At 40.9% G+C, this 20,100-nt stretch overlaps 1 protein-coding gene across 1 annotated transcript in view; it reads left to right on the forward strand.

Annotated features, from left to right (window-relative positions):
• The window catches only part of STAG1 (stromal antigen 1), a 470,948-nt gene continuing 453,854 nt past the window's right edge, over positions 3,007–20,100 (forward strand). Inside the window, exon 1 of the mRNA XM_018050852.1 lies at positions 3,007–3,215. The gene's annotated coding sequence lies outside the window, so the exon portion shown is untranslated. The remainder of the gene's footprint in view (positions 3,216–20,100) is intronic.

The raw sequence follows: 20,100 nt of genomic DNA on the forward strand, positions 1-20,100 counted from the left end.
AGGTCAAATGTTTGTTCTATTGATACTTACTCCCTACCGCAAATAATACTTAAGAATCCTTAGTTCTATCCATATTAGTTCCAGGTATTCTTTTTGACATTTTTGTTCTTACCTCTAACTTGAGGCTGTTAATGAAAATTGTGGTGTTTGAAAACTGTTGCTGAGATCTTTGGACTCTTGGTTAAGAATTTCATGAAAGCAGAGGCTCCTGGGAAACATCTGGCTCTGCAACAAAGTCAACTTGTTGTAGGACCTATAGACTTCTCTGGTGGCTCAGACGGTAAACGTCTGCCTACAATGTGGGAGACTTGGATTCGATCCCTGGGTTGGGAAGATCCTCTGGAGAAGGAAATGGCAACCCACTCCAGTACTCTTGCCTGGAAAATCCCATGGACAGAGGAGGCTACAGTTCATGGGGTTGCAAAGAGTCAGACACGACTAAGTGACTGAACTTAAACTTTCTACTTTATCTTGGGCTTCCCTGATAGCTCAGTTGGTGAAGAATCCGTCTGCAATGAAGGAGACCCCAGTCTGACTCCTGGGTTGGGAAGATCTGGTGGAGAAGGGATAGGCTACCCACTCCACTATTCTTGCGGTTCCCTTGTGGCTCAGCTGGCAAACAATCCGCTTGCAATGCGGGAGACCTGGGCGCCATCTTTGGGTTGGGAAGATCCCCTGGAAAAGGGAAAGGTTACCCACTCCAGTCTTCTGGCCTGGAGAATTCCATGGACTGTGGACTACAGTCCATAGGGTCAGATGACTGAACCACTTTTACTTTATCTTATCAAATAGATAAAAGTTGAATGTATCTGATATTACAAAGCTACTAAGAGGAATCAGAAACTTGAGTAAGAAAGATGCATTATTTTAAATGTTGAATTTTGCACTGGAGCTTCCTGGCAAGAAAGCTGAATATGAGGAATGCTAAGGGAAAATCAGGAACAGATAGTAATTTAAGGAGACTTTTGAAGGGCAATAATGTAGTAGAGAACACCACAGAGAGCTAAGAGCTGACCTATGGGTTGGAACAAAGAGGAGGCACTAGCAAAGGAATACAAAGACCAGAAAACCAGTTAGGTTGTAGATCCCAGGAATTGACTTAAAAAGTTGGGGGGGGGGTGGCACAGGGTTTCAAGAAGGAGATAAGGATTGGGTGTGCCAAGAAAAATAGGATGAGAAAACGGTTGAAAGTTAGAACTTGTGGACTTTAAAGTGTAAATTCAGTTTGCCATTATGGGTTAGATTGATAAAAGGTAAGGAATAAGATGGAAGCAGGAGACTACTTCTTTTAAGAAATGTGACAGTGAAAAGAAGGTTGATATTACAGTAACTGGAGGTAGTAGTACACATTTTTAAAAAGCCCTTGGAAACTGTTGAAAAACAGAAAGAAGTCAATGGCTACGATACTGAAGATATAAGATCCTAGGAAAGTAGTGGTGGGAGGAAAAGGAATGGACGACATAGGTAGTCCTGGAAGAAGCACTGATGTTGGGGAGAAGGGGAGAGGGAGAATGAGTTAATTTGGTGAGAATTTGAAAGGTCATGAACACGGCGTGTCAACAAATATTTTAAGATGGAGAGAATATCAAACTGGAATTCCATGGCTCTGATCCCTGTTGACCAGATGATTTTATCTATTAGTATGGATCGGGACTGGCACCTTAACAAGGAAAATGAGAAACAGTTTGTAGAGAATACGATAGGAATTCATCCAAAGATGAGTTTATATATATATCAAGTGGGAGTGTGGTCACGACTTCATAGCCATCCAGGTAGAACTGGGGCTTCCTCCAGTGAAAAACCACACAGTGTGACCTTTGAGAGAGAAATCAGAAATAGGGATAATTTACTGGAGACTGACCCTTAAGACTATAAAGGAGTCGAGCGATTCTAAGGCAATACAGAAATAGAGCTGGCTGGCTACAGTAACAAGAGAATTTAGTCATAATGGGGCTGATGACCTGGGAGATTAAGGATTCACTTTTGTATTGAAAGTTTTGAGTGGGTGAAAGGTAGAAGCCACGATCAGGCAGAGGCGGGGGGTGGGGGGGAAGAGTAGGGAAAAGGCAACATTCAAAAGCATATTTTGGTCATGATCTCACGCTAGTCAATTGTTTCCCTTTTGGCAGCTAAACGGCTACGATTCTCCCGTCCATTTCAGAGCTACTGAGAAGAGTCCTAGGCTGTGGAAGGAGAAATCTGATTCCAAAGCGGAGGCTTTATTTTCTCAATCTACTTACATTCTTTTCTCACTAACTAGCCAATGCTGCCGCCTTATGCAAAGCCGGCACCACGGAAAGGATCTGCTTTAGAGGTAGTGACGACGCCAATCGGCCTGGGGCGCACAGTGTTGCGTCTAGATGCACGGCGAGGGAGGTCCCAAACAGCTCTCAAAACCTTTTCACCCTCGCCCGGGAAAGCACCTCGTCAACAGTAGACAATAAATCGCTCGTACAATGCCAAGCTCTGAGGCCCTGGTTGACACCAGAAGAGGCGGGAGCGTGGTTTAGCGCTGCCACCCCTCCGCTTTTCTGCTGGGCGCTTTTCTGCAGAGGCGGGGGATGGGGTCAGCAAGGCCGGGCGGGGCTGCGGGGGTGCGCTAGTCCCGCGACCTGGGGAGGGGCCGCGGTGAAGGGGCCAGGGGCGGGTTTCCCTCCCAGGTCTCGGAAAAGCTCCAAAAATGGCGGGCGGCAACTCAGCTAGCGGGGCGCGCAGGCGCCACCGCCGCCATCCTTCCGCCTGCCTTGGGCGGCCCACGAACCATCCACAGCCCCCTCACGGAGAGGTATGCGCCGCTTGCGATTGGCTGAGCTGGGCCAGCGCTCCGGGCCGCCACGCAGCGGCCACGTTTCCCGCCCCGCTGGTGCGCGTGCGCGCAATCCCCACAGGAAAGCGTTCGCGCGCGTCCCCGCCGCGGCCCCCAGCTCGCGCCTCAGCTCCCTCCCCTTTCCGGGTAGGCCCGTCCCGTCAGCGAAGCAGTAAGCACCGCGGCCAGCAGAGGGCGGTCCGGACCCAAGTCTGCAGCGGCGCCATTGGCGTGTGGAAAATGCCACCAGATGGCGGGTTAGGATTGCAGCTCCGTTGAAGGCGCGGCCCCCGCTCCCGAACCCCCGGCGACCACCCCGTAACAACCCCCCCACATCGGGAATAACACACCGGAGACTTTTGGGGGGAAACTAGGTCGACGGCTGGCGGTGCCCGGATGGGCAGCTGAGGTGAGCGCGGGCGGCGGCGACGGCGGCGGGGGGCGGGAAAGAGGGGGAATGCGGCGGCAGCGGCGCGGGGGCTGGAAGCGCCGATCCAAGATGGAGGCCGGGCGAGAGCGAGAGAGCGCGAGCGGAGAGCGGGCGGGCCGGGCGCGGGCCCCGCGCGGGGGAGGGAGGCCGCGCAGGCCTGTGCGGGGCGCGGCGGTCGCCGGCCGTCCGGGCGCCAGCGGGGACGGCTGTGGGCGCGGCGGGCACCCCGGAACCCTAGTCGCTCCGCACCCCTCCCGCGGGCCCCGAAAATTGTGCCCCCGCCCGCTCGGGCACTACGGCGACGGGCGCGGAAGCCTTTGTGGCGCGCTCGGGCCCGCCGCCAAGCCCGCCCTCCGCCCCCCCGCTCGGACTCTCGGGACTCGCCCGCGCCCGGCGGGGCCGGGCCGAGGCGGGCTGGTGCGAATGCCATCCGCCGCCCTGCGTTTCTGCGGTGTTTTAGCGGCGGCGGCGTCGTCACATGACAACGAGCTCGCCTCGGCTGAGGGGCCTGGGGGTCGCTCGGCGAGGCGACCGGCCCAGGCCTCTTCTCAATGGGGAGGAGCGGGGGGCTGGCGCCTGGGGCAGAGGGGATGTCAAAGCCGGGCTTTCCCGCTATCTGCCCTCCCCGCCCCCGACGGAGGCCTCCTTGAGAAACGTGTGCAGGCCGGAGCACTGCCCCGCTAGTTTTCCAGCCCCCCGGGAGACGAGGCCAATAAAAGTTGTTTTCCCTCCTTTCTCGGGGTGGGGGCGGGGTGAAGAGCTGGGAAACGGGAGTGCTTGGAGTGGAACCTGGGCCTCGATCGGAGAGTCCAAACTGGGTGCTTCTTGGGTGCTGTGGGGACTGAGAAATTTTCAGGTTTTAGGATTGTCACGTCACCTCTTCTACCTACATTTGAAATGTTACCGATTCTCTTCATATTGCAGAGAATCGTGCCCCGGGAGTGTAAAGCAGGGGATGGTTTTGGGCACTTACAGTTTCAAAACAATGCTGTTTGTATGCGACGATAGCGAATTACTTGCTGTTAGTCGATGTTAAGATGATGTGTATAGTTTATTCTCGTGATTGTGACTAGAGAGGAGTTTTTTCTTTCATCTCTTCGCGAACGTAGTGTTTATGAAAGTATTTGACATGGCATAAAGAAAGTTGTGTGACTTAACGTGGTATTTGACTCCATCTTTTAGATTTTCATGTGCCTTTTTAAGAAAATTGCAAATTCTGATGGTGAAGCAGTTAGGAAAATAAAGATTCAGAACAGTGAAAATAAAAACAACTTGTGTATTGTATTGAATAGTGTACCTTGTACTCATGTTTATACTGTACGAAAAATTCAGGCTAAAAAAATTTACTCCAGGGAGGAAATAGCGAAAAGTTCGGGAAGGTTGTTTACTTGCTCTCAGTCTTTGAGAATAGTTATAACACAAGTAGTTTGCTATCTAAATAAAGTACTAAAAAAACCGACAGAGTTTTGATACCGTTTTTTCTTTATATTTCAAAACGTACATTAAGTTTACTCCGGTGGTCTATCAATGGTCATTTTAACAACCAAGCTGCTTTGATTAGAAATTCCTCAATATCCACTTCAGTTTTGATATTCTGGCAAAACTTAGGGGTATTGAAATAGATGTGAAATATGGAAAATTGTTATTTTCCATATGGAAAATGTTGTTAGAATTGCTTCCTTTGAACACAGTATGCAAGTACTGTTGATTTGAATAACTGTCTTAAAACCTTAAGGGGGCTGTGGTAGGAAGAGAGCCCAGGACTGAAGTTATTTTAAACTTTTCCTAGGTATTTGATCTTTGAGGGGTCGCTGTTTTAACCTTACTTTCCTTATCACTAAAATGAAAAATTTTGGATTGTATTAGCTTTCCTTTTATGTATAGCGAGGTACCACACATTTAGTAGCTTCAGTTCAGTTGCTCAGTCGTGTCCGACTCTTTGTGACCCCATGAACCGCAGCATGCCAGGCCTCTCTGTCCATCACCAACTCCCGGAGTTCAGTCAAGCTCATGTCCATTGAGTCCGTGATGCCATCCAACCATTTCATCCACTGTCGTCCCCTTCTCCTCCTGCCCTCAATCTTTCCCAGCATTAGAGTCTTTTCCAATGAGTCAGCTCTTCACATCACGTGGCCAAAGTATTGGAGTTTCAGCTTCAACATCAGTCCTTCCAGTGAACACCCAGGACTATCTTCTTTAGGATGGACTGGTTGGATCTCCTTCCTTCCAGTCCAAGGGACTCTCAAGAATCTTCTCCAGCACCACAGTTCAAAAGCATCAATTCTTCGGCGCTCTGCATTCTTTATAGTCCAGCTCTCCCATCCATACATGACTACTGGAAAAACCATAGCCTTGACTAGATGGACCTTTGTTGGCAAAGTAATGTCTCTGCTTTTGAATATGCTGTCCAGGTTGGTCATAACTTTCCTTCCAAGGAGTAAGCATCTTTTAATTTCATGGCTGCAGTCACTATCTGCAGTGATTTTGGAGCTCAGAAAAATAAAGTTAGCCACTGTTTCCACTGTCTCCCCATCTTTTTGTCATGAAGTGTTGGGGCCAAATGCCATGATCTTCATTTTCTGAATGTTGAGCTTTAAGCCAACTTTTTCACTCTCCTCTTTCACTTTCATCAAGAGGCTCTTTAGTTCTTCACTTTCTGCCATAAGGGTGGTGTTATCTGTGTATCTCAGGTTATTGATATTTCTCCTGGCAATTTTGATTCCAGCTTGTGCTTCATCCAGCCCAGTGTTTCTCCTGATGTACTCTGCATATAAGTTAAATGCAGAGTACATTTAGCAGCTTCAACAACACCTATTTATTATCTCACAGTTTATATAGGTGAGGAATCTGGGTACTTTGTAGTGGGGCTTTCTGTTCCACGTTTCACCTGGCTAAAATCAGGATGTTGGGTGTGTTGGCTCAGTTCTTATCTGAGGCTTAGGACTTTCTTCCATGCTCACTACTTGTTGGCAGAATTTCCTTGTGGCTGTATGACTGGAGTCACCGTCTTCTATCTAGCTGTTGGCAAGACTTTCTCACTTCCTTACCACATGTTCATATAGGCATTTTCACGTCATGACTTTTTGCTTTCATCCAGGCAAGTAAAAGTAAGTTGCTCTGGCTTCCTCTGTCTTTGTCCTCTGGACTCCCTTAGGAGACTCCTTTTTAAAGCCGATCTAATTAGATCAGACCTACTCAGGATGATCTTTTTGATGAACTCAACTGATTAGGGACCTTAAGTACATATGCAAAAATCTATTTGCCATATAGCAATCACAGGAGTGATACCCCATTATAATTACAGGTCTCTCCCACACTGTAGGGTTGCTAATGAGGGTGAGTCACTGTGGTTTGTTAGAATTTTGCTTGCTATGGGGACAGAAGTATCTTTACACTTTAGAATCTTTATGTACAAGAAGACCACTAGGCAAAGCAGTAATCCCACTTGATAAGTTTACTCATACTTGTTTTGTCTTCATGCTTTTTCCTCTTTGTATTTCCTGGTACCTCAGTTGAAGTGCCTCCCTCTATAAAAAGATTTTATTGCATATAGTGAATAGTAATAGTGAATAGTGAAGTCGCTCAGTCGTGTCCGAATCTTTGTGACCCTGTGGACTGTAGCTTACCAGGCTCCTCTGTCCATGCGATTTTCCAGGCAATAGTCCTGGAGTGGATTGCCATTTCCTTCTCCAGGGAATCTTCCCAACTCAGGGATCGAACCCAGCTCTCCCACATTGTAGACAGACGCTTTACTGTCTGTGCCAATTATTCCATACAGAGGAAATTAAAAATAAAAATTAAAAAGTTAAGTAGAAAGGCAAAAAGAGAACAGTGGAGATTATGCAGTTTTCATTATTGCCTGATACCTATTGTTTTACTCATTTTAGGAATGAGATTGAATCTCAGGGAAGTTAAGAAATTTAAATGGCTAAGATGACCCTCCTATTAAGTGGCAGGTAGATTCATAAACTTATTACATCAGACAGTTGCTGTGGTATGATTGGTCCAGTTACTTTTGAAGAGAGAATTATGAAAAAGAATAATTATTTAAAATGGAGTACAGATATTGAAAAGTGTTAGTTGCTGAACCATGTCCTACTCTTTGCAACCCCATGGACTATAGCCCACCAGGCTCCTCTGTCCATGGAATTCTCCAGGCTTGAATACTGGAGTGGGTTGCCATTTCCTTCTCCAGGGAATCTCCCTTGCCCAGGGATCGAACCTAGGTCAACTGGTGGACAAAGAGGGGAGCAAAAATTGGTCATGGTATATTGGAGGTTTCACAGTCTAAGAAGCAAAATATCTTCAAAAGAACGCAATTTAGTTAAGAATAAGATTTAGAGACTATAACCAGGAGTTAAAATTGTTCAGGAGATACAGCTAAATTTCTTAATAGAGAGGTGATAAAGTAAGGGCTTGGTAGATCTTTGTTAGCTGAATTAAAATATGTCTCTAGAATTTATATGATGCTTGCTACTGTGATACTGTAGGGAAAAGAAGGAAGCAGAGAACTAAGAGGATGCTCTTGCGTAAGCCTAGGAAAGAGATGATTCTTGAGGTGGGAATAAGGATGTGTCTATAGAGAAGAAGGGATCAGTTTTTTGTCATTTTGGTAGTCAAGAGGACAGGATCCCAACTTCTTTAGTGCTGAGAGAAACCTTGTTATTGACAAATGAGATTCTTTTTAATTGAGCTTAAAGTAGGTCATAGGCGAGTTGGTTTTATAGAATCTTTTCTCTGTGTACTAATTCACACCTATTGCTTCTTTCAAGTTTCTTCCCCTTTTCTGTGTTCTTGCCAGTTAGTGCTTAAAGGACAGTCAGTCCTGCCTTCTTTATAGGATACATTCCTTTGTGCTGTGAGCCTAAATGATGCACTAGTTAGTCCTCCAAATTTCTCTGTAGAGTTTTGCTGCAATTAAACAGCTCTATAGATGGCTTTTAACTTACTGGAAGCACAAAGTTACAAAAACATTTTATGTTGTGACCCAGTACAAACACACACACAATAGAAATAACACTTAACCTTCATGCAGTTCATGCTGATATATTGTATATATTTTTGAAACTAAGAATGCTGGTTACAGCTCACTTATGTGATTTACAGCAACCCTTTCACTTGGCTGAATTATAATCTCATTGTTAATTGGGAGAGTGCGAAGTAAGACCAAACCATAAGAAATCATTTCACTTCCGTCACATTGGCAACTACTAAAAATTCTGATAATATCAAGTGTTGCTGAGAATGTGGGGAAATTAGCCTACCACTTTTGGAGGGACATAGTCATTTTGTAAAAGAAAGTGACTTTTGTAGTAGTAGAATACATGTACGTTAACCTAGTAATTATGTTTTTGTCTTTTTATTCCTAATGAGAGAAATTCTTGTATGCTGGGTTATGTGAAACAAAAATGTTTGCAATAGCCAAAATTTAGCAACAAAGTGTTCATCATTCTACCACTGCTTTTCAAATACCATTGGTGATTTTCAAATGATAAAATAATCTTGATTTGTAGGATAACCTCACTTGGTCACAGTGTACTATCTCTTTTATATTTAATGTTTTGCTAGAATTTGGGTATATTTTTTCATCAGGAATATTATTTTGTAGTTTTCTTAGGTTGTAATGTCTTTGTCAGGTTTCAGTATTTGGATTATGATACTCTTAAAAGTACGGGTGTTCCCTCTACTTACTGAAAGACCTTGTCAAATATTCCTTGACTGGTAGAATTCATCAGTGATACCGTTTAGAGTTAAATTTTTTAATTTTTTTGTAGGGCAACTTTTGGTAAATTCAAATTCTTTTTTGTTTTTAATTGGACATAGATTTTGTTTCATCTTTTGTCAGTTTTGGAATTCCCTTGTCATCTTTAGGATGTTTGTAGGATTTGTATCGATACCTCTTTAATTTCTGGTGTTATTAATGTGTTCTTTCTTTTTTTTTCTTAACCAGTCTGATTCTTAGTTTATCTGTATATCTTTTCAAAAATAACAATGCTGGTTTGCTCCGTTTGTCTTTTCTCTCTCATTTTTCTCCTGTTGTTTATAATTTTCTTTTCTCCATGTATTTTGCTTCTCCTTTTCTAGCTTCTTAAAGTGGTCAGAGATTTCAGACATTTCTTGTTTTCTAATTTAAATGTGCAAAGCTCTAGATTTTCTTCTAAGTACTGCAGTTGCCTACAGATTTTGATATTCTTATTATCATTTACTTTGGAATAGTTTCTAACTTGCTTTGTGATTTCTTTGTTGACCCAGGGATTATTAAAAAGTTTTGTTTAATTTTCAAATATTTGGCATTATTTTAGATATCTTGTTATTGATTTTTAACAGTTTCATTTTGAGGCTTGAGATACATGCTGTATAATTTTAATCTTTTCAAATGTATAGAACGTTGAGTTATGGTTCATCATGTGGTTTATATTAATGTACTTTTCACACTTGAAAAAAAATATATGTTCTGCAGTTGTATGGTATACTATTCTGTAAATATCAGTTAGATTCAGGTGTTTTGGTAGCATTTTTCAAATCATTTTTGTCTACTGGTTTTTTTTTTTTTGGTCTAGTTATATCAGTTGCTGAGAGGGATGTTAAAATAGCTAACTGTGACTGTGGAATTACCTATTTCCCCCTTAATTTTGTTGCTTTTTGCCTCAGTATTTTGAAGCTCTATTTCTAGGCACATTCAGTTAATACAGCCACTCTAATTTTCTTGAGCTTACTGTTTCTGTAGTGTATTTTCTTCTATCCAGTTACTTAAAATTTTTCTTTGTGTTTAAAATGTACCTCTTGAAGGCAGCATATAGTTGAGTTTTGCTTTTTTAAAAATCCATTCTGACAGTGTGGAAGTGGCATCTTTCAGTTTGATTGCATTGATTATGTACTTATGCCTGTCAAAAAATGCAGAAGTTCTAAGATTTTACTGAGATTTAGCTTGCTAACAAGTTAACCTGTTACAGTTGAAGGGAGTCATGAGACTCCTTGGTGAGAGATGAACAGTGCACTACAGCAGTAACAGCAGCCACAGCATCAGCATTAGTGTCAGATCTTGGAGCCCCGCTTTGTACATGGTAGAGGGAAGATGTGACACCCACAAGTGTGTTGGGTTGTGTTCAGTTCAGTTCAGTCGCTCAGTTGTGTCCGACTCTTTGCGACCCCATGAATTGCAGCACGCCAGGCCTCCCTGTCCATCACCGTCTCCTGGAGTTCACTCAAACTCACATTCATCGAGTCGGTGATGCCATCCAGCCATCTCATCCTCTGTCATCCCCTTTTCCTCCTGCCCCCAATCCCTCCCAGCAGCAGAGTCTTTTCCAGTGAGTCAACTCTTTTCATCAGGTGGCCAAAGTACTGGAGTTTCAGCTTTAGCATCAGTCCTTCCAAAGAACACCTAGGGCTGATCTCCTCTAGAATGGACTGGTTGGAGTCTCCAAGGGACTCTCAAGAGTCTTCTCCAACACCACAGTTCAAAAGCATCAATTCTTTGGCGCTCAGCTTTCTTCACAGTCCAACTCTCACATCCATACATGATCACAGGAAAAACCATATCCTTGACTAGATGGACCTTTGTTGGCAAAGTAATGTCTCTGCTTTTCAGTATGGGTTGTGTTAGAGGAGAGGAATCCCAAGCTTAGAGAAACTCGTATTTTTATAATGGGTTATAAGCATACCTCTCCTTTTCTCTGAGAGAGATGCTATTTCTCTTTCCCAAGATAATTCACTCTACAAATATACTTGAAAACATTGGATCAAAGACAATTGGTGTCTCTGTTTTCAAGATAGGCAGAAAAACTAGAGACCCATAGAAAATTCTTTCAAAACTGCCCGGTGAATTTTCTCAATTTCCCCTACGTAGCTTAGATTTTTCTTTTCTTTGTTAGATGGCCCCAGCCTAGCTTTCCAGCTCTGTTTCTGCACTGTACTTCTCTCTGGGTTTTATGCTCTCACTAGATTGATTTCATACTTTATTCCATGTCCCTCACGTCTTTGTTCTGGTGTATAATGTGTATGTAAGGAACACTCATTGAGTATTTACTGTGTAGCAATAAATATTTTGCAATAACCCTGTGAAGAAGTTACATTGCTATTATCTGTTTTAAAGGTTAGGTTAAATTTAGTTATTTAAATTAACTAAATAAGTTTATTAGGTTTGATTAAGTCTCTCATGTTTGTGATGAGGGAGAGATACATTATAGAGAATCCTTTGACTTCTTGATGTTAGTGATAGTTACATGGTGTGCTCACTTCATAATTCTTTAAACTGTTATTTAGATTTTATGTATTATGCCATATAATTGATGTATTTCCCAAAGAAAGGAAAAACAGAAAAAGGAAGTAAACACTGAGCTATAGAATCTATTTCATGTCTTCCTGATATCTTCACCCTCTTTGTATTTTCATTTATTGCAGATATATTATTGGCACAGTAATGTTTGGTAAGTGATGGAGTTCATAAGGCATGGTATTTTGTAGACAACTTGTTGCAAGGCCACGCAACTAATAAATGAGAGAGTCAGGATTTAAACCTGCTTACTTTCAGAACCCACAATTTAAATCTCTTAAAAGCGCATTTTAATCTCAACCTTATTTATGCTGTTTGAACTCTTTTGCATTTTGAAGTGTATCTTACAGAGATTTGGTTTTCTTTCCTTTTCCGTCATATAACAGTCAGGTGGTCTTGAGTAGAACATTTGATTTCTAGAGGCCTCAGTTGTCTTATCTCTGTGATGGGAATCCAGTTAAGATTCTTTAAATAAATATTTATGAGTGCCTACTCCATGACTAGCAGTGAGTATACGAAGTTATTTAATACATAGACTTTGCTTTTAAACAGCTTCTGTTCTATTGAGAGAGATTTAAAAACCAAACCCCCTAAAGCAACAAACCAAGGTAATAAGGATAATACATGGAAGTTGTGAGAGCATTAGGTTCAGGATACTTTGGAAGCATAAAGTACAGAGGTAAGAGGACGTGCCCCTCTCCTTGTCACCACCACCCCCCTCCCCGCCCCGGCCCAAAGTAGATCATTTTTAATGTATCAGGAAGAGTTAGAAGAGTTTTTCAGGGTAGTTCCTTGACTTTGGTAGTTAAGTATCACCTGTACCGTTTTTAGCCTCTGGCAAGATTTGTCTTCATAATTGTTGAGTTGGTCTAAAGGTTCAGGTAGAGAGGTTTGAGACACCACTGCTTGTTTCCTTGTCTTAGAGAGGCAAAAAAAAGTGCTTTATACATAGTCAAGCATGAATATGACCTGATTGCCTCTTTTGAGGTAACTGATTCCCTCAAGCTATCCTGAAGTTATCTTCCCTGAAGTTATCTTCCCTGAAGTTATCCTGAAGCTCTGCCAATTCTGTTATATTAGGTTATTATTATTTTTTTCCTATCTCATTTAGAGTACTGAGAGGTAGGCTTTCTCTGTTCTCTAGTAGATACTAGACGGTACAAAGTAGTATATGTGCAGAAATTCTTATGACAGAATGCAAGATACAGAAGCTAAAGAATGTCTTAAGCTATGTTCTGCTTAGTTGTTAAAGCCTAAATTAATTTTCAGGAAGAAAATGCCCTAGTGTATGCTTTGTACTGTGGGGATAGTTAAAGAGTTTGTGCGTTCACAGATGAAGGGAGCACTGTCACATAATGAAGGGCTAAGAAAGCCATTGTCTGTTGTCCAGGAGATATCCTGGCCTGAGTTACATTCCTGGTGTCAAATTCTAATTCATCTCCTTCCTAGGTATGTAAACACGGGCAGATTCTTTAACCTCTCTAAACCTCAGTTTTCTCACCTGTGTAATGTCACTAATGCCTCATGGATTAATGTATCAGTTAGAAAGTTAACTTTTAACTGTTAGAGTCTGCTGTTTTGTATATAAATACATTAGTGTTAAATTTAAAAGGTGAATAAAGTTACAATCTGGATAAATCATAAGATTACTTTCCAGAAGCAAGGATTATTAATTAATTGGTTCTTACCAGCGCATAGAGCTAGCTGATTCTTCTTAGCATGTTAAAGCTGGTTCAACAATAAGCTCTATTAATGAGAGTGGTCAGAGGGTGAGGTTCTCAGGTTAATAGAGAGATGAGGGTTATAGCCAGAGTTTTGTGCTTATTGTTAAATATATTTTAAAAAATCAGACTCTCTTCTTTGCTCTAGAAAGTAGAACATCTTGGAAATCCATTGTGATGCTTCTTTAGTAATTGAGAAGATTCGATGGCTGTATCAAGATTTTTATTTATAAAAAAATAAAAATAGCTTTGCATGTATAATTTCGCAAAGAGACTGGGAATGAATCTTTACCAAAAGCAAAACATAATTTTGAAAGTTACTTCTTTAAGTTCTTAAAGTAAGATGGTCAGATGACTGCTTTTCCTGTCATAAAAATGGGGTACAGGAAGCAAAACCTGGGTTAATCTGAGCTTTTAAAAAAGTTTTGGATATTTAATAATTTATAAATGTGAAGAGAATGTGGTATAAGAGAGAAAAACGAGTGTAGAGCTAGAGACTTGAATTTTAGTTGTACCTTTACCACTAAAGAGCTGTGTGTTTTTGAATCACTACTTCTCTGAACCTCGGTTTCTTCATTGTAAAATTTGTGACTTGTTTCTAAGATTCTGTAAATTTTTTAGTCTCTTGAGGAAATCAACTTTGAATCAGGTAATGCAAAGTTTTTAATTTTAAAGACTTTAGTTAAGTCTGAGTGTGTTATCAGCAGGCTCCTTTGTCTCATCTTCTAATAGGTTATTAGAATAATTCATGCTTTCCTCTAGCTGATTCATGTACAGACCAAATACGTTAATATTTAGGTAGTACTTAACAGTTTTTGGTTTTAGCTATGGTTGTTTACTTCTTTATTTGGTGTAAAAAGAGATTAGCAACTGTCTTCATGTAATTTTAGTCATTTTGAGTTATTCAGACATTTATTGAACACCTGTAGTGTGCCTTACACTTTGGTTATAAAGACATAAAAGCACAGTTCTTGTCTTCCTGATGTGCAGAGAATTCAAGACTCAGAACTTAGGTGTGATAACCCACAGAAATCCTTTTCCAATAGCCTTATTGGTCCTTACTCCCACTATTTCTCCCTTTCTCAAATCCAGGATTGGTCAAAGTGCTATTCCTTTGTCTTTTAGTGGTATGCTGTGCCAGGGTGGCATGGTTGGCTATGGAATTGGTGATGCTCTGCATAAAGGTGCTCCAGCCAAGGGGTTTGGTCAGGGCTGAAATCCAGATTTCACTCTTCTTGACCAACTATCCATTTGCTTTTTTCATGATTTTCTAATCACCTCCCCAGAGGCCCTTTCCCCCAATTCTTAGAAAAGAACTTGCATATGGTAGCCGCTATCTATCCTGTGCATAAGTGTACCATTAAGAACTTTCCATAGTGTTTTTTTGGCGGGTAAGTTTTATAGTAGGTAATACATGCCTTGAAGTGGTTTGTTGAAGGAGCACGTGCTTCCTGAACACAAATTCTTATGTAAGGTTTGAAAGAAGAGTAGAAGTAACCAGGCAAGAGTGGGATGATGGAGATGGAATGGCTTTCCAGGTAAATATAGAGGGATAATGTAGTGATCTGGTCTAGGACCACAGCTTCGGAGCCTGTGCTCTAGAGCCCTCAAGCCAAAACTGCTGAGCCCATGTGCTGCAGCTCCTGAAGCCTGTGCCCCTAGAGCCTGCGCTCGCCAGTGAGAGAATCCACTGCAGTGAGCAGCCTGTGCACTGCAGTGCGCACAGCCCCCAGGAGCTGCAACTAGCGGAATATTGCCCGCAGGGATGAAGACCCAGTACAACCAGAAGATTAAAAGTAAATAGAAGAAGTTTAAAGAAATAGAAAATAAACTGAAGAATGGTTGGTATCTGCCCCAGACCAACTGACACCCAGTCTCTGACTTTCTGACGCACAGAGCGCTCTGAAGTGCACACCTGATAGAGCTTGGTACTGATTATAATAGAATATGTGTTTACTGAGAATGTGTCAAATACTTTGTCCAGTAGCATGATGATAAATAACATCACAGTCTTACATGGGTATTACATTTCACAGATGAGGTAGAGAAGTTAAGTACTTTTCCCTAGCTAGGAAGTGGTAGGTTTGAGTCCAAGTTTTTATAACTCTATAATAAAGTCTTAAGCAATAAACTCTATAATAAATCTCTTAAGCAATTTTTTTAAAACCTGGGATTCATAAACTTAGAGGGGAAAATAATCATATTTTCATTTTTCCTAATCTCTAAGAGAGATTTCGCATTTTCTTTAATTTTGAATGTAGGTAACAAATCACAGTTGTGTGAGCAATACTGTAGCTTTCTTACAAATAGAAATCAGAAATATTTTCATATTAAATTACAGATGTTGGAGATATCTCAAAATATCTTTGATCCTAAGCAGTGCTTTAAAATTGGGCTGTTAAATCCACCTCTAGATGTGTCATTTATTGTGTTAAAGAAGCACATACAATACTGTATCACAAATTTGTTTTCTTAATATGTTGATAATTATATTTGAATATAATTAATAATGAATTCCTTTTCTAGATAATAGTTTTTGCTGAGAGAGTTTAGTAGAGTAAGGTGGACAGAAAATAAAAGAATCATTTTTGTTATCTTGTAGAATTGAGATCCTTATAAAAGACAGTTTCTCTTTCCTTCACCACTTTTCTTTTCTTTGACTGTTAAATAGGACCAAAACCCAAGTTCTTATTGTCAAAGTTATTAAAAGACTACTTGGGTTTGAAGTGCCTTTTTTAAAGCACTTTCTGAAAAATTAGAAGAGATATATGCATTATCTCATCAGGCATTCTAACTATCTGGTCATCTGATACAATGCTATTTAACAGAACTTTCTGCATTCATGGAAATGTTTTGTTTCTGTGCTATCTAGTATGGCATCTATTAACCATAATAACGCAAAGAATCAAAATAACGATAACAGCAATATAATAACATTAATAGCAGTACTACCTAAGCATTTTACATATATTAACTTATGAGATCCATACAACAACCCCATGAGGTGGACAGTCTTTTAAGTTTCAGTTTACAGATAAACTGAAACCTGGAGAAGTTAAGTGATTTTCCAGAGTTCACATAGCTAGTAATTAGCAGAACTGGGGATTCAGACCCTGGTAGTCTGGCTTCCTTTATGTTCCCTTTTTAATATGTTCCTTTAATCACTTTCCTCAGATTCCGAATCCCCACCCCCATCCCCGCCACCCTCATGCTTCTGACAGGATGCTGTCAGAAGCAATATTTTAAAAAGGAATTTAAGATCACTCATTTTGCTCTAATTATCAGCTAAAAGTTGTGCAGAGCTTACTGGTTTATTTCCTGTAAGTAAATTTGTCTTAGATGTATTAGGTGTTTTTAGTAACCAACACTGATATTGTTAAACAGTAATTTATATTTTTCCTAAGTTTAATTTAAAGGTGGGTTCAGAAACTGAATATTCATGTGGTTATTTTGTTCACTGAAACTAACTGAAATATAATTCTGAAGCCATTTTGCAATGAGTTGGCTTTGGTTAATAGGTACTTGGCTTTCCTTAGTCAATATACACATGTGACTAACTAACCTATGTTACATCTAGTATGATATGTTGGGTTCCTGGAGGCCCAGAAGGGGAGAGGTATATCTGAGGTACAGAATTCCATTCCTGCTCTATTCTGGGTGAGCTGGTGGTAGAGTGATATTAAAAGGGGCAAGAAAACTGTCATTTTTCAGTTATCTGTATAGGCATTGTGCTTGAGGCTTTACATATAAAGTCATCATTTATTAACTATAGGCTGTTTTTCACACCCTTGCAGTGCTTTAGATTCATTACATATGTCATTTAATCTGCACCCAGTGCCTCAGAGAACATCATGACGACAAGGATACTTTTGGATGAGGGCTTTGTTAGTCTCTTCCTCTTCTCTCAGCTTTCCCCTCTCCACTTCAAGGGAATGATCATAAATATAGGTGGGGAATCAGAGGGGAGTGGGGCTGAGGTTACTGATACCAACTGATCTAGTACTTAAGGTTCTCCAGCTGGTAACTTCATTCATTTCATTTTGCCTAGATGTTGGAAATAAGGCAGACAAGGTATTTGTCTTCATGTGGGAGACAGTCAATAATCAGGTAAACAAAATAACCATACACTGTGTTAAAAGCTGTGAAGGGAATGATTGAGGTACTGTGATTGGTAATAATGAGATACATACAGTCAGGAAAGGCATCTTTGAGGATATTAAATTTAAGCTGAGCTTGCACAAAACCTGACGAGACTGGTCCAGGCACAAGGAAGAGCCGGTGCAAAATCTCTGTAGCAGAAATGGCTGTTGTATTTTAGGAACTGAGAGGTGATAATGGAGGGAGCGTGCACAATACCCGAACAATGTAGTGCCTTCACCTGAGGCTAGAGGCTAGGCCAGAGTCCGGCTTACGTACGATATGTTTGGGTTAGCAGGAACTGTAAGGAGTGCAGATTTTACGATATGTAAAATGACAAACCATTGAGTTTTAAGCAGGGACGCATTTAAACAACATCCCTCCCTCTAGTTCAGTGATTCTCAAATATGGGTTATAGCTTGCTTTACAGGGGACATTTGGCAATTTGCAGACATTTTTGATTGTCATGACTGGGGGGTGATGATGTATGCTACTGGCATTAGTGGGTAGAGACCAGGGATGCTGCTAAATAAACATTCTTCAGTAAGCCCCCTCCAGCAAGCGATTGTTGGCCCAAAATGTTATAGTGCCACAGTTGGGAACTTCTACTCTAGCTGCTCTGTGAATATTGGATTGTGCTGAGGGTTGGAATGGAAGAAGGAAAAGTTAGGTTGATGCAATGTCCAGGTGATGGTACCTGCACCATGGTTTCAGGAAACGTAATAATGAGAAATGTAATTGTTTTTATGTTTTGGAAATAATGAGTCAAGAATGATCTCCAGGTTTCTGACTTTAGTAACTGAGTGAATGGTGGTGCCATCCTGGCACCACCTTGGGAAAGACCGAGAATGAGGAGTTCTAATTTTTTAAATCTTATTCATGGAACCTGAATTGCTATTAAAAGATGACACAGCACTATTTTATGGGCAGTAAGAAAAAAAATGCTGTATGCTTGTGCAGTCTATAATTGGTCATACCAGCCACTCATTGCTTGGAAACCTTTTATCTCTTTCCAGAGATTTGACAACTACTTCTTCCTTCATTTCTGTTGCTTGGCGTGTGATAGGCTGTTCTTTAGCATGTATCTCAGTAGCAAAACATAATACTCAGTAGCATAACATAATGGCTGTTCTTATATCCCATAAGTAGCTTTGTTGCTTTGCAAGAAAACATGAAATTGGGATTGTTATCAGCAATAATGAAATTTTATTTGCTAATCTCATTTTTTGTAACTTTATGCATGGTAAGTTTTCAATATTAAATTGCAGAGTAATGTTTTAAGACATTTAGCAGGTAGTTAAACTCAACATGCATGAAACTGACAGTGCAGACAATTCAGTTGATGACAAGGTCAGTCAACAAATATGCTTGAGTTCATGGGTGAACAGTGGCAGCTGTGTTTAATTACTGTCTGTTCAGCACATTTATAAAATGCCTTTAATTGTCAGATACATCTTTATCTCAGAAATGTTAAAATAGGGGGAAAATGTGAAATACAGTAGGTAGTCAGAAACATACCTACCAGTCAATTTAACATATGATATGTTGAAATGGATTAATAGCACTACTGATAGTACTTGTGTTAATAATATAAATGGTTTCTATGTATGGAAACTCACTTTTAAAATATAAATTTATTTATTTTAATTGGAGGCTAATTACTTTACAATATTGTATTGGTTTTGCCATACCTCAACATGAATCCGCCACGGGTGTACACGTGTTCCCCATCCGAACCACCTTCCTACCTCCCTCCCCATACCATCCCTCTGGGTCATCCTAGTGCACCAGCCCTGAGCATCCTGTATCATACATCGAACCTGGACTGGCGATTCGTTTCATATATGATATTATACATGTTTCAATGCCATTCTCCCAAATCATCCCACCCTCTCCCTCTCCCACAGAGTCCAAAAGACTGTTCTATACATCTGTGTCTCTTTTGCTATCTCTCATACAGGGTTATTGTTACCATCTTTCTAAATTCCATATATACGCATTAGTGTACTGTATTGGTGTTTTTCTTTCTGGCTTACTTCACTCTGTATAATCGGCTCCAGTTTCATCTACCTCATTAGAACTGATTCAAATGTATTCTTTTTAATGGCTGAGTAATGCTCCATTGTGTATATGTACCACAGCTTTCTTATCCATTCGTCTGCTAATGGACATCTAGGTTGCTTCCATGTCCTGGCAATTATAAACAGTGCTGCGATGAACATTGGGGTACACGTGTCTCTTTCAATTCTGGTTTCCTCGGTGTGTATGCCCAGCAGTGGGATTGCTGGGTCATAAGGCAGTTCTATTTGTATTTTTTTAAGGAATCTCCACACTGTTCTCCCTAGTGGCTGTACTAGTTTGCATTTCCACCAACAGTGTAAGAGGGTTCCCTTTTTCTCCACACCCTCTTCAGCATTTATTGCTTGTAGACTTTTGGATACCAGCCATTCTGACTGGCATGAAATGGTACCTCATTGTGGTTTTGATTTGCATTTCTCTGATAATGAGTGATGTTGAGCATCTTTTCATGTGTTTGTTAGCCATCTGTATGTCTTCTTTGGAGAAATGTCTGTCTAGTTCTTTGGCTCATTTTTTGATTGGGTCATTTATTTTTCTGGAATTGAGCTGCAGGAGTTGCTTGTATATTTTTGAGATTAATTCTTTGTCAGTTGTTTCATTTGCTGTTATTTTCTCCCATTCTGAAGGCTGTCTTTTCACCTTGCTTATAGTT

This window comes from Capra hircus, chromosome 1 (assembly GCF_001704415.2).
Source record: "Capra hircus breed San Clemente chromosome 1, ASM170441v1, whole genome shotgun sequence".
NCBI lineage: Eukaryota > Metazoa > Chordata > Mammalia > Artiodactyla > Bovidae > Capra > Capra hircus.